General features: G+C 40.3%; 1 protein-coding gene across 14 annotated transcripts in view; it reads left to right on the top strand.

Moving 5' to 3' along the window:
* The window catches only part of ESRRG (estrogen related receptor gamma), a 724,179-nt gene that overhangs the window by 219,199 nt on the left and 491,346 nt on the right, over nt 1-13,634 (top strand). For 9 of the 14 annotated variants that reach the window (XM_049868242.1, XM_049868248.1, XM_049868247.1 and 6 more), the window contains one exon: nt 759-851. The exons of the other annotated variants lie outside the window; for them this stretch is intronic. The gene's annotated coding sequence lies outside the window, so the exon portion shown is untranslated. The remainder of the gene's footprint in view (nt 1-758; nt 852-13,634) is intronic. 14 annotated transcript variants of the gene reach the window in all.

Here is a 13,634-nt window from a genome sequence, read left to right as displayed (position 1 = left end):
CACTTCATTACTCTTTACAGTACCTTTATATGAGAGAAGAGATGAGAAGTACTACTTTCACGATATGAAATTGCCATTTTTGTAGGTCAAAACTGGTTGAATATCAGCAATTTCGTGAGGTTCAAACTAATAGCTTCCTTTCAAAGACATTCTCCTTAAAACAGTGTTGCCAAGAGCATGTTTGGTTAAAACCCACTGTGGAGTTATTTAAAACAGAAGCTTCAGATTTTCCCAATCAGAAAGCTTGTGTGCACCTCTACCTGGTCCCTTTTATCTTTTTCTGAGGATCATAGAAATAAGAAACAAAGCCCTCTCATTTGTGGAAATGCATATATTTTGAGAATAATGTCATTTAAGTAGAAAGTCCCTTGGTCCGTCTGAGGGAAACGTTTTTTTTTTTCTCCAAAAGTTATAAATGGGTGTTATAATGGAAAATGCTTTGGAAGGATAACCAGAGTATTGGCTATAAATAAGAGAGGAGCAAAAGATTAATAAATCTGATAAAGCTGAGGAGGAAGAAAAGTTAAAATAAGAAATGAAGACTGTACCTTACTTTGAGTGTCAATACAGCCCTGAGTACATACGTAGGAAAATCAAAGACTTGCTGAAGGCAGAGCATGCTAAGTCATAGCTATTAGTGTATGCTTAACTGTATTGCCTGGGAGAATTTATTAAATGCAGCAGCCAAGAAAATTGACCTCACTTTATTTTTTTCTTTTTTTGGGTTGGATCCTTGCTCCCGTCACATAAATGAATAGAGCTGGCAGTTTACTGGTTCATCAATGAAACAATATTAAAACATGAAGATGTAAGGAAACAGATCCTACGCTAACATTGTTGCAGTTTGAAAGGTAAGCTGATCCCTGGCAGATTAGGAAATACTAAGGTTCTTTTAAAATCTACATAACACAATGCCATCTGATACCTATTACGGGGTTAAGTGCCCTCCTGACATCTTTGACTGTCACTGTGGTCCTGGCAAGTATTTCGTCAATAATGTCAATGAAAAAAAAAAAAAAAAAGGCTCCCATTATTCCCACATTCTGTCTTTTAAAATGAAAAAAAAAAATCTTGTTTTATGCTTTTAAAGTGCTTTACCATATGGAATATTCTGACCAATTTGACTTTACTGAGTTTATGTTGCAGTGATCACGTGATTTCTTCTGTAGGGTTTTGCCCTTGCTTCTGTTGATTTGCTGTGTTGACCAGTAAGCCACAGTTGTCGGGGTCAGACAATTTATTAATCTCTTAATTCTCATTTTTTGGTAATGCATAGAAATGCATAAGGAAGTAAAATATTATTTTTCTTCACATCTTGTTCATTACTTGAAATAAGAAGCCCTCTCTTTCTAAATTCTACCTTCTATAAACTTGTTAAAAATTCTTGCTTGCTGTTTGTTACCAAGTGCATACCCAGTCCTTTCCAAGGATTTCTAGATGCTGAACATTCTTCACTCCATTTCTAAAGCACAATCATATAACAGCTACTTTTCCAGGCTACCATGGACTATTCAGTTCGTTTGCTAGACCTTCACTTGGGTCCATGAAGCCCCTTTTAATGACTGTCATATGTGGGTCATAGCACAGAGGGCTTCTTTCAGTGGAGAGGATCTGAGTGTCCATCAGACTCTCAAATGCATTCATAACTGCAAAAAGGCAAAGAACTGCCCTAAATGGTTAGCTCCTCCATTAGCGGCATAGGTGATCGAGAAATCCACGTGCGTTCACTGCTGGTGATACCTGTTCAATCTTGTTCGGTATTGAACCCTCTGGACTAAGTCAGTTTTCCTGAATGGTATTCAGCAGACTCCTGCTTCAGTGTACAAAAATGGCACTTGAGAAGTTGAGTTACCTATTTCATGGCACCCAAGTTGCCTAATTTGCACGTAGAGGGTAATTTCGGCAGTGGGAGAATATGTTTCCATGTTTGAAATGACTCTAATGCTCTTGCTGCTCTTTTAGCTCATACAGTCATAAAATGGCACTCTGGCCAAAAATCATTCAGTTCCGTAATTCTGGGATTTCATCCGCTGTTCCATGTAACATCAGTGTGGTTTTCATTATTGGTTATACTTGAATATGTGCTCCTTACAGACTACAGGTATACCTTCCTTTAAGAAAACTTGGGGGAAGGGGAGGTTAACATTGACGGAAATATTGCCTTAATTAAGGGTAGGGTGCACAGCTGATTATTGTAATTTCTGTCAATAAGTTGTACACCTGTGAAAAGTTGAATTGGCCAAAGTTGTGTGATAGATGTATTTACAACAACAACAACAAAAAACAGTAGCTGCTGAGGCTACTTATGAATAACCAAAAACCTCATGGGTTTTGGTTTGAAGATTTAGGATTGTGGTTTTGTGGGACATCCCAGTTAATTGGCCTAATAATGTGTTTAGTGCCTCTATTCTACCTCTAGTTCAATGCATAGTGCCTAGGGTCTTAAAAGCTTGCAAATGGCCATCCAAGGCTCAGCAATTGGCCTCTATTCACCTGGAGCAATAGAGGAAGGAGAGTTGGGAATAGATGGAGAATATGAAATGTTTGGCTCTTTGAGCAACAGCCTCCTTTGCCATGAGACCAGAAGAACTGGATGGTGACCAGCTACCATTACTGAACATTTTGATCAAAGATTCTATAGAAGAAACCCGATCAAAAGAGGGAAAATGCAGCCCAGAATTTTAAATTCTCTTGGACTCCAGACTTCCTAGAGCTTTGAAGGTTGGATGAACCCCTAAAACTATTGCCCTAAGATAGTCTTTAAACCTTAAACCAAAAATATTCCCTGAAGTCTTCCTAAATTCAAACAATAATTTAGTTTAACTAGTGAAAAATGTCTGCCTTGAGCATTATGCTCTTCTAAGAACTATCTGTATGGAATCAAATTGACAGCAGCAACTTGAAAGATTAAATGGGAACCTTATGGGGCAGGAGCAACTCGGAAAAGAAGGATGAGAATGGTTACACAAGTCAAAGAATGTAACCAGTGTCACAAAACGCTACATGTAGAAACTGCTGAATTGGTGTATGTTTTGCTGTGTATATTCTCAACAACAACAAAATAAGTAGAGGTTTATACATAAAAAAATTCTTGGATGTGCTTCCAAACTCATGCTTACTATGCCCTTGCACGAAGGCGCAGTTATTTGAGCTCTAAAAATAGCTTGGCTTTATAAAATAATTTATCACAAGCTTCCTTTAAATAACCAGCTCTCTTAGAGCATTTAAAATATGATTTGATTTGAAAAATCAATGTCCACTCCCTCGACTTTTCAAGAACACATCTGCTTTGTAATACGAGGCAGATGAAGGGGAAGAAAACAAGCAACCAGGAATGAGGGGCTTAAGTGAGCCGAATAGGAATTATTTTTAACTTAGGAAAGAATTTGCTTTTCTAGAGTTTCTCAGGGAAAACTCCTTTCTTCACCTTTATCACCTCCAAAGTGTATAAAAAGAAAAAGAAAAAAAAGGCAGGCCAATTTGAGTTTGGAAACGATAAATCTACTTCTTTGGCGGGTTGCATTCTGCATTATGTATGTGCGTAAAAGTGAGGTTTGCTTTGATCCTGTCTATTAAAAGTTTATTTTTAAACTCAGACTGGGCACGAATCCAGCGATGCTCTTTCCCTGAAGCACATCCTGGGTTTCAGGTCCCCAGCCCTGCAGAAAGCAACTAAGCAGCAGGAAGTAGTTGAAAAGTGTGGCATCTTGATGGGTGCTGAGGTTTTTTTTTTTTTTTTTCCCCTTCCTCACCTCCATTTTTGAAATTCAAATTGAATGCAATTTTCAGCTCATTTGAGCCAGAATATACTGTCGCTGAGCTTCAGTGGCTCTTAAATTCAAACTCACAGGAGAAAACAGATATCATCTGTCACAGAGGGTGGGAGAGAGGATACTCCCTGCATTTAATTCATGGGAGGCAGAGCTCTAGTAACTAATTCAAACCTTTCTGACTAATCGACTAATCATTCACCAGCAAACTGATCAACAAATCAATGAAACCTCTAGGACACTCATCTTGTGAAGTCTGGGAGCATTTTCCCCCTCCCTTTAAAGAAGTAATTGTTCAAGTCTGTTTTGTATTGTTGGTATTTTAATACCTTTTTTTGCAAACCAAGATGAGCTATCTTGGCCATTTTTTGTCTGCCCTTCTTCACTCTTTTCATTGTTTCTGTCTTCAATGTCTTTGTCAATGCTGTTTATTTATGCCTGAGAATTAGCAGGAAGCTTACTGCTGGTTAAGTGGGGCCAAATTTTTGAGTTATTTCTTAACTAAACAGACTGCTTGGAAAATATTCTTCTTTCTTAAGGCACATAAGAAAAAAAACAAAACAAAACCCATTGCCGTCGAGTCAATTCTGACTCATAGTGACCCTATAGGACCAGTTAGAACTGCCCCATAGGGTTTCCAAGGCAGTAAATCTTTATGGAAGCAGACCGTCACATCTCCGTCCCTCGGAATGGTTAGCGGGTTCAAACAGCCAACCTTCCCGTTAGCAGCCGAGCACTTAACCACAGTGGCACCAAAAAAACCTGTTTTGAGTCGTTCCAACTCACAGCAACTCTATAGGACAGAGTAGACCTGATCCCATAGGGTTTCCAAGGTGTGGCTGGTGCATTCAAACTGCTGACCTGTTGGTTAGCAGCTGAGCTCTTAACCGCTGTGCCACCAGGGCTCCTCAAATAATTGGGATGGCCAATAAACAGGGCAACAGTTCTCCTTTTTTTTCTTCACCACTCTCTTGTCTTCAAATGCACAGTCAAAAGCTGACTGCGTTCACTTACCTTTATCAGACAGGACCTCAGGTTTGCCCTTAGTGGTTTTAAGTCGTATGGTTTGCCGCCGCCTTCTTTCTAATATTCGTTTATTAATTTTCTACATCTATCCCACCCTTGATTTCAGAAAGGATGTGATGCGGCCATTCTAATGTCAAAATGTAGGCTAAATAAATGCTTTACCACTGGTGCTTATCTTTGACTATTTTGCTGTGAGCCAACATTTCCATGAATACATGATGGCAGTTAGCTTTCTCTTGATTTTTTTCTTCCCCTTGAGTTTCATGAGACGTAAGTTAATTATGATGTTCTTTCAAAGTAGAAATGAAACACTTTGATCTCTAAGCACTATCATTTCTAATGAGATTAGTTCATAACCATTATACTTGGAGTGGAAATATATTTTGCAATAAGTTTATGATCAGGCTACACATATCTATACTCACGTAATACGTATATGTGTTTACACATCCCCAAGATTGTACAGCAGTGACTTCCAAATGGCTGTTTTCACATTAATAAAGACATCGACCACTTTATCTTCTCAGCGGTAATGTGCTTGTGCATTAGAGCCCTGGTAGAGGACGTTAATTTCATTTACTTTATAACAAATAATACTCTGACATGTTATTAGCATGTTTTCTCTTGCCTCGGTACAACTGTGTTGGTGTTGTTGTTAGGTGCCATTGGGTCAGTTCCGACTCATAGAGACCCTGTGTACACAGAGCAAAACACTGCCCAGTCCTGCACCAGCCTCACCATTGTTGCTATGTTAGAGCCCATTGTTGCGGCCACTGTGTCAGTCCATCTCATCAGTACAACTACCAGGACCAAATTGTTGTTTCTTTGTCATATGCTGCAAGTAAGAAAAAAAAGAAAAGGAATTCACATTTTTTAGCTAGGTAATAAACTGTCGTTGTTGTAAGGTGCCGTCGAGTCGGCTCCAACTCATAGCAACCCTGTGCACAACAGAACGAAACACTGCCCGGTCCTGAGCCATCCTTACAATCGTTGTTATGCTTGAGCTCATTGTTGCAGCCACTGTGTCAGTCCATCTCGTTGAGGCACTAAACTAGCTAATAGAATTTAGTTGTTCTGTTAAAATATCTGATTTCTCCAATTTACAGGTAGTTATTAAGTGCTTACCCTGCGCCAGACATTCATTGTGCCAAGACTTGTGATGTGTGAAATGGTTTGCTGCTACCCAAGTGGGGTAGAGATGGGAGGTGGATTATCAGCACCAACTAGGAAGGAGAAGGTGAAGTGTGAAAAGAACCCAAGATTCTCAAGTGAGCCTCAAATGTGCTCTGCCACCCTTCCTTTCCTCAGTTGAGAATCACTTGTATAGAACAGACATAATTTACTTTAGGTCAGGAGAAGGGTAATGTGTAAAATAATTTGTGATTATCACAATAAAATGTGTTATATTGCATCCTACTGCTGGGGAGTCCGGAAACCCTGGTGGCACAGTGGTTAAGAGTTAGGACTGCTAACCAAAAGGTCAGCAGTTCGAATCCACCATATTGGGCAGTTCTACTCTGTCCTGTAGACTCCCTGTGAGTCGGAATCGACTCGATGGCATCGGATTTTTTCGGCTGGGGAGTTGATTCGGACTCATAGTGATCCCAGAGGGCGCCTGAGGCTGTAAATCTCTACAGAAGCAAGATGCCCCATCTTTCTCCCACGGGGCCACTGGTGTTTCACACCCACAGCCTTTTGGTTAGCAGTCTGTAGCTTTAACCACTGAGCCACCAGGGCTCCTTCCCAGAAATAGTAACAGAATTGGGCAAGGAAAGGGCCAGTGGGTGCTTTCATCCTGTAGGATGGCATCGTAGGCTAGGGAGTGAGTGGGGGAGGGAAGGGAGGCCAGCTCAGGAGGGGGGCAAAGTTGGAATGAGAGAGAATGCAGATGTGGAGTAAAAGTGAAGAATGCTGGGGGGTGCTCAGTGGTAGATGGGAGCCTGCTCACACTAAGAGAGCCAATTGTTAAATTCCCAGGAATTTTGTGAGCCAGCTGTTCAACACGGCCTTTATTAACATTAAATTATATACATTTACAATTATATTAATTTTTTTTTTTTAATTTTTTTGCCAATTTGTTATTGAGAAGTGAGATCTTGTAGTTATTTCAGTGTCATGAAGACAAGGAATAAATGCTCAAAACTTATCACTTCCTAATGATTTTAGTCACACCTTGCTACTATCTATGCTTTTAACTTACGACTGTTGTATGTGAAGGAGCCCTGGTGGCACAGTGGTTAAGAACTTGGCCACTAACCAAAAGGTCGGCAGTTGGAATCCACCAGCTGTTCCTTGGAAACCGTATGGGGCAGTTCTACCCTGTCCTGTAGGGTCACTGTGAGTCAGAATCGACTCGATGGCATCGTTGTATTGTACGTGGATGGTGGAAATATAGAATGGTGTGTGCTACTACTGCACACCTCTTCCCAAGGCCATGTTTAGTTGGTGACTTGAGCTTGGCCACGGTGGGATCATTTATAGCGTAGAAATTGGCAAACACAAAAAATTAGGCCTTTTCATCATTTGAGAGCCAGTTGTTAAACATTTACCAGACAACCACTTGAAGGTAGAGGTGGGAGGCCCAAGAACTGGAAAGTGCAAGTGGAAAAATGTCAGAAGACAGGGTGACATAAGGAGAATGGAATCTGCAAGGCATTAAGCCAGGCACCAGGCTTAAGTTAATTTTATGAACAATTGGGATTCAGTGACTATTTGTAATGCGTTTTTGTTATCATTGTAATATATGTTCATTACAGAGAATTAAGAAGGTAAAGTACTAGCTAGCTCTTCTGTAGTGGTTCCTATGTGCCCAGCATTCTAAAGTGCTTTATATATATAAAGTGCTTTTATATATAATAGAGCCCTGGTGGTGCAGTGGTTAAGAGCTCTGCTGCTAACCAAAAAGTCGGCAGTTTGAATCCACCAGCCGCTCTTTGGAAACCCTGTGGGGCAGTTCTACTCTGTCCTATAGGGTTGCTATGAGTTGAAATTGACTAGACAGTGATGAGTTTTTTTGTTTTTTTGGTTTTTTTTTTGGTATATAATGAGTTATTTAATCCTGGAAACAGCTGTACGAGGTAGTTTCTGATATCCTCAATTTAAAGATGGGCAGATTGAGGTACAGAGAAGTTAAGAATTTTGGCTAAGTAGAGGAGCTGTGACTGATTTAAATACAGATAGTCCCACATGGATTTCATTCTGCTGTGCCGATTGAGAGAAATACAAATAATAATAATAATACAAAGAAAATTAAAATCAACAATAATCCCATTATCTAGAGTTCTCTGAGAAACTGAGCTGATAATGGCATCAGTTAGGAGGGGCAAGGGTTCCTTTGGTTGTAGACAATCAGGATTTGAGCTGATAGGAAACCGTAAGTGCTGAGGCCCCCACAGCAAACCAGGCCCGCAGATTGAGAGCCAGGCACAAGCCAGAGACAATCATCATGTTGTCATTGGCTAAAAGGTTGATCATCACAGGAATGAAACACAAAAAGAAGAGAAAAACTACACTTTAGGAAGAAAAAGAGTAGAAGCTAGACTGAAGGAAGAAAAAGAGTCAGTGAATGAGAGAAAGAATAAGGAGAAAGGGAAGGAAAGAGAAAAAGGCAGGCATCAAGTGTCTGAAGTGTCCTGAAGACAAGGAAGGGGAGTTTCAGGAAGGAGGAGCTAATTTAAAATGCCAAGGGCTTCAGTGAGGTGTTATAATGGTGACCCTGTAACTTATTGTCCAAATGGAATCACTTTTGTGAGTGAAAGAGGCTGCTGTTAATAATTAATACAGGAAACAGACAGAAACCAGCCAACAGTGATGTATGGTTGACTGTGGCCACACAGGTGGGCGAAACCAGCAGATTTCTGAGAGTCAAGGATGGTCTGATAAGGTCTTCTCTTAAGCCAACATTATCGAACATCTATGAGAAATGCCAAGTGCTGAAGACAGAAATATGACAAGATTAAAAAAATATATTTTGGGGGGGGGACCCAGGAAATTGGAGTACGAAGTATAAGGATCCTTTGCCGTCTTATCTTCAGTTCCCCAAGCCTGCCACACGCACACACACACCACTCAGATGTTGTCAGTCTTCATAGTTTATTAATCTCCTTTTCAGCATGTTCCAATGTTTTTAGTAACTATCTATCTATCCGGTTTTATTTTTAACTGAAAAGCAAAAAACAAAACTATGCCAACATGTAGGTCTGCAATTCACTGCAGTTTAATGTATCATGTATATCTTTTCAGGTGAGTATTTAATTACTACCCCCTTGAATATCAGAACATATCTAACCATTCCTTTATTGATACAAATTTAGTCCTTTTACGTTTTTTTTGTTCTTACCAATAATGCTGCCAAAATGTTTTCATTCTTGTATTCATATTTCTGTACAATAGCTATCTTGGATAGTATTGCTAAGCTAAAGTGTATCTACATTTTGAATTTCGTAAGAAACTGCTAGTGGATAGTTAAAAAATTATATTAACATTTCCTCCATCATTGTATGAGGGTCCATTTCCTAGTTAGCATGAGCATTTAAGTACTTTTAATTTTTTGCCAATTTATTATTGAGAAGTGGTATCTTAATAGTTATTTCAATTTGTATTGCAAAATTTATTAATGAAGCTGCACATATTTTATAATTTTATTGGTCATTTGTATCATTTTTTAGTAAATGTACATGTTCATGTTCCCTTGTCACTTTTTCTATTGAAATATTTGCCATTTTCCTTATTTGTAGAAACTTCTTGTATACTAAGGTTATTAACCACTTTCTCTTATATGTGTTACAAGATTCTTTTTTCCAATTTTATTTTTACCTTTTAATTTTGTTTCCAGTTATCTATCATAGAAAACTAGTCAAATGTGATTTTTTCTTTTTTTGGTGGCTTCATATTTTCCTGTCTTGCTTTGATTGGCCTCTTCTCCCTGAAAAGAAAGAAAACTATTATTTATTTCATTCTCTATCATTTTTTTTTTTTACATGATTCATGATTCTTATAGCTCATAGACTAGTTGGGAAGACAGCTGCAGACAGTGGACGTTTCAGTTTCATGTGGCTAGTGCTGTAAGTGAGGGGTGTCCAGAGTGTCTGCTGGGTGGGGGGGGAGGAGACTTGTGGCTGGGCTTTCTGAGGGGTTGACATCTGAGATGCACCTTTAAAGCCAATGCAGAGTGGGTAGGGAGGAGTTTGTGGTGGAAGGAAATGGCAAGCCAAGGAGACTTAAAAAAGAGTCCATACATTTTACAAAGCAGAGAAATGGAGGCCAGATGGTTTCTCAAGCTGGGCCAAGGGAAGGCATTTTAGTAGGAAGGGTGATCTATTTTCCTGAAATTTTCAAATTTTTTCAAAGAAAATAATTATTACTTTTATGGTAAGTATACTCTTTATAAGGAGAGTACATTTAAGCTAAAGAAAAAGAGAACTTTGAGAGTGAGATTAAAGAAGTTAAATAAAATGTCAGTAAAGGTAAGAAATTCTCCCCAAAAACATTGGGGGGGATCAAATGGAATGGATCCTTGTTCAGATGTTAGAAGGGATGTGCGTGTCATCTTTATTATTTCTGTACCTTCCCAATGGTTACATTGGGTCCAGACAGTGACTGGTGCCTCCTAACTGAACTTGACCTTCAGCCTCTTTACTTTTAAGCCTCGCTGTAGGCCACACCAGAATGATATCCCTCAGCATGTCAGTTTTCTCACAAAAATGTTGTAGATTCCCTTCATCTGTACATGAGGTCTCTTCTGGCTAACTTGGCAGTTAAAATCTGCACAGCATTATCCCATCATTCCTTTTGAGTTCTCTAACACTGTTCTGCCCTTCCACCCTTCAGCTTAAAAGTATATGTCCATGGGGCCTTGTGCTTTCTGCACTCGTGCCTCACACTTGTAGTTCCTTCTGTTTGGAATCATGTCCATAACTTTTTGTCAGGCCTATGAAAATCCTACTTATCCTTCCAGGCTCAGCTTAAACTACTCCTTCCTGCAGCTCGCCCTGACCTCTTCAGCTAGAACAGACCTGGGTGGTGACGTGTGTGTTTGTGTGTTGATACCACTTAAGACTTATTCTGAAACAAGTATTATGTATAGCTGCATGTTCTTAATGACACTGAAATTTCTGGAAGGGCAAGAACCATGTCTAACCCTTCTTTGCAATCCGCCCCCCCCAAAACCAAACCCATTGCCTTAGAGTCTATTCTGACTCTCAATTCCCCAAAACCAAAAAAAAAAAAAAAAAAACGAAACTCGTTGCTGCTGAGTCAATCCAGACTCATAGAAACCCTATAGGACAGAGTAGAACTGCCCCGTAGAGTTGCCAGGGAGCGCCTGGTGGATTCAAACTGCCGACCTTTTGGTTAGCAGCTGTAGCTCTTAACCACTACGCCACCAGGGTTTCCCCTCAATTTCCAGGCCTTGTAGATCCCTAAATAAAGGCAGGAAGACCAAGCACATCATCTGTAGAAACAGACCCCTGGAGGGCAAAAAAACAAATAAGCGTGCTCTCAGAATAAACAGAATGTAAAGTCATTTCCTGAAAATAAGCGGTTAGGAGCTTGAGGAGAGACTAATTCTAAATAAACCTCAGAAGGAAGTGATCCCAGGAATGCACAGGTGATGAGTAAATGGGTTACCTAGTATCCCTGGTGGAGGGCAAAGTCCAAGTTTGACAGCATGAATTGGTAATGAGCCAAATTCACATTTTCCTTACCACTCAGTGACCAAAGAGCAATATGGATACAGAGGAGACTTGAGAGTACTTGAAGCAGAAGGAAAGATGTTAGAAGAGAGATTAAAGATGCAGGGGAAAAAAAAAAAAAAGAAGGATGCGTGTGAAAAGGGAGACATGAGTCAGAGAAAGCTTCTTCAGAGGGGATGGGAGTCAGATAGGAAGATTACATAATGAACTTGGCAGCATGTCTGTGAAGTGAGGACAGTGTTGAAGATGTTGGTCCTGGACTCAGAGAGGAAGAATATCCGATGAAACATACAGTGCCTAATAATTTGGGTGTGGTAAGAGTGATGTGGTGTGGGTGTTAGGGGTGTGTGCTCCAGGGCGGGAAAAATCAGGTACGGTTCTGGGAGGACATTGGGAAGATAGTGGCATGACAGGCAAGGCAGTTGTGCTTGGAAAGGGACTACATAATTGGAGACTTTACCATTGAATAGGAGACCTGGTGGTGTAATGCTTGAGAGCTATGGCTGCTAACCAAAAGTCAGCAGTTCGAATCCATCAGCTGTTCCTTGGAAACCCTATGGGGCATTTCTACTCTGTCCTGTAGGGCTGCTGTGAGTCAGAATTGACTCCACGGCAAGGAGTTTGGTTTGGTTTTGACTGGTGAATAGCGTCTTAAAGCAGGAAGGGACCTGGGAGATCTGATCCAATATTCTCACTTGGCGTTTAGGGAAAAAAAAGTCTTAAATTTTTCATGTAGGCTCCCAGAACCCTCCTGCTCTACTCTCTGCCTGCCTTTCAGGCCTCATCACATGCTTCCTTGCTCTTTTCCTTCCCAATTCCATTCAAACCAAACTGCTTTAGACTCTCTAAGCCCTACACTCTCTTCTGTTCACACATACAGTTCTGTGTCTGGAATGCTCTTCTGTACATTCCTCGTCTTTGCGTACCTTCTATTCAGATTCCAGACTTAGAAACATTTCCTAAAAGCAGGCTTACTTCTCTTCCTTCCCCCAGGCTAGGCCAGGTCCCTCATACTTCCAAGCATTTGTCTCCTATTTCTTAAATTTTATGGGCCATATAGTTACTTGTCGACTGTGCCTTTTATCTTCTAGATTGTGAGTTTTATTGAGTCCCATTTCCAGCACTGTACTTGTCACAGAGTGGTTGCCCAATAAATATTTCCTGAGAGGAGGAAAGAAGGAAGGGAAGAAGGAAAGAAGGAAAGAAGGGAAGGAGGGAGGAAGACAAATTAAAGATACAAAATTCACTACCAATTTTTGACAGAACCTAGTATGCTGCCTCAGAAACTAAGTACAATTGGATTTAGGTGTGACATGAATATTCATTCACATGCAGATTTGGGAGACAAGTGTTTCAAGTCCTGAGATACATAGTTCATCTAGTAATCTAGTAAGGGGGAAGGGGGGTTGGTCATTTGCTCTGAGGCTAATGGATTCAAGCAGAGAAGGAACTGATAGATTGAGAAACCATCAAGGTGGATGGCAAAGTCCCCAAGAATGTCCAGAACATGGCGAGTTAGACATGATGGAGGGGAAAGTCTCCATCAGGCCAGGGCAGCCTAAACATGAAAAAAAAAAAGAAAGAAAAATTAACATGAGGAGGGTGATAATTTGGGTGCCATGAATTTCAAATGAGAGGAAGCATTGAGAGGTGAGATTGACAGTCTCGATTTTCCCCTTCCCTCCTTATCAAAAGAGGGGTATGGGACAGATGAGAGTGGCAGGAGAAAATGAGCATTATCTGAGAGGAGACACTGGGGGAGAGAGGTAAAAAATAAGTGGAGGAGAAAGGGGTGTTTGACTGGAGTCAAGTAGATATTCCACAAGGCACAGCAGGAAGATGTGGGGCAAAGCAAGAGGAACCAAGCCTAAATTGAAAGCCATTCTACAGTCTTCATGCAGGAAGAGCCCCAAGCACTACCAGCTCAATGAATATCTACTCTGTATTTAAGGAAAATCTGAAAAAAGAGGTCCCATAGCCACCACTATGTACTAATCTCTCATGTTCAAGATTTTCTTTTCAGCTAGACTAGTTTTGACCCGTTTCTTCCCATTGACTTTTCAGTAGCTGGACAAGAATTACTCTCACTCACATCAGGAAAATCCCTCTCGTGCCTGAAATCTTTCTCAGTTAAAGATTGGAACTG

Source organism: Elephas maximus, chromosome 24, assembly GCF_024166365.1.
Source record: "Elephas maximus indicus isolate mEleMax1 chromosome 24, mEleMax1 primary haplotype, whole genome shotgun sequence".
NCBI classification, from domain to species: domain Eukaryota; kingdom Metazoa; phylum Chordata; class Mammalia; order Proboscidea; family Elephantidae; genus Elephas; species Elephas maximus.
Note: the sequence above shows the minus strand (reverse complement) of the source record. Positions and strands in the feature narration are given on the sequence as shown.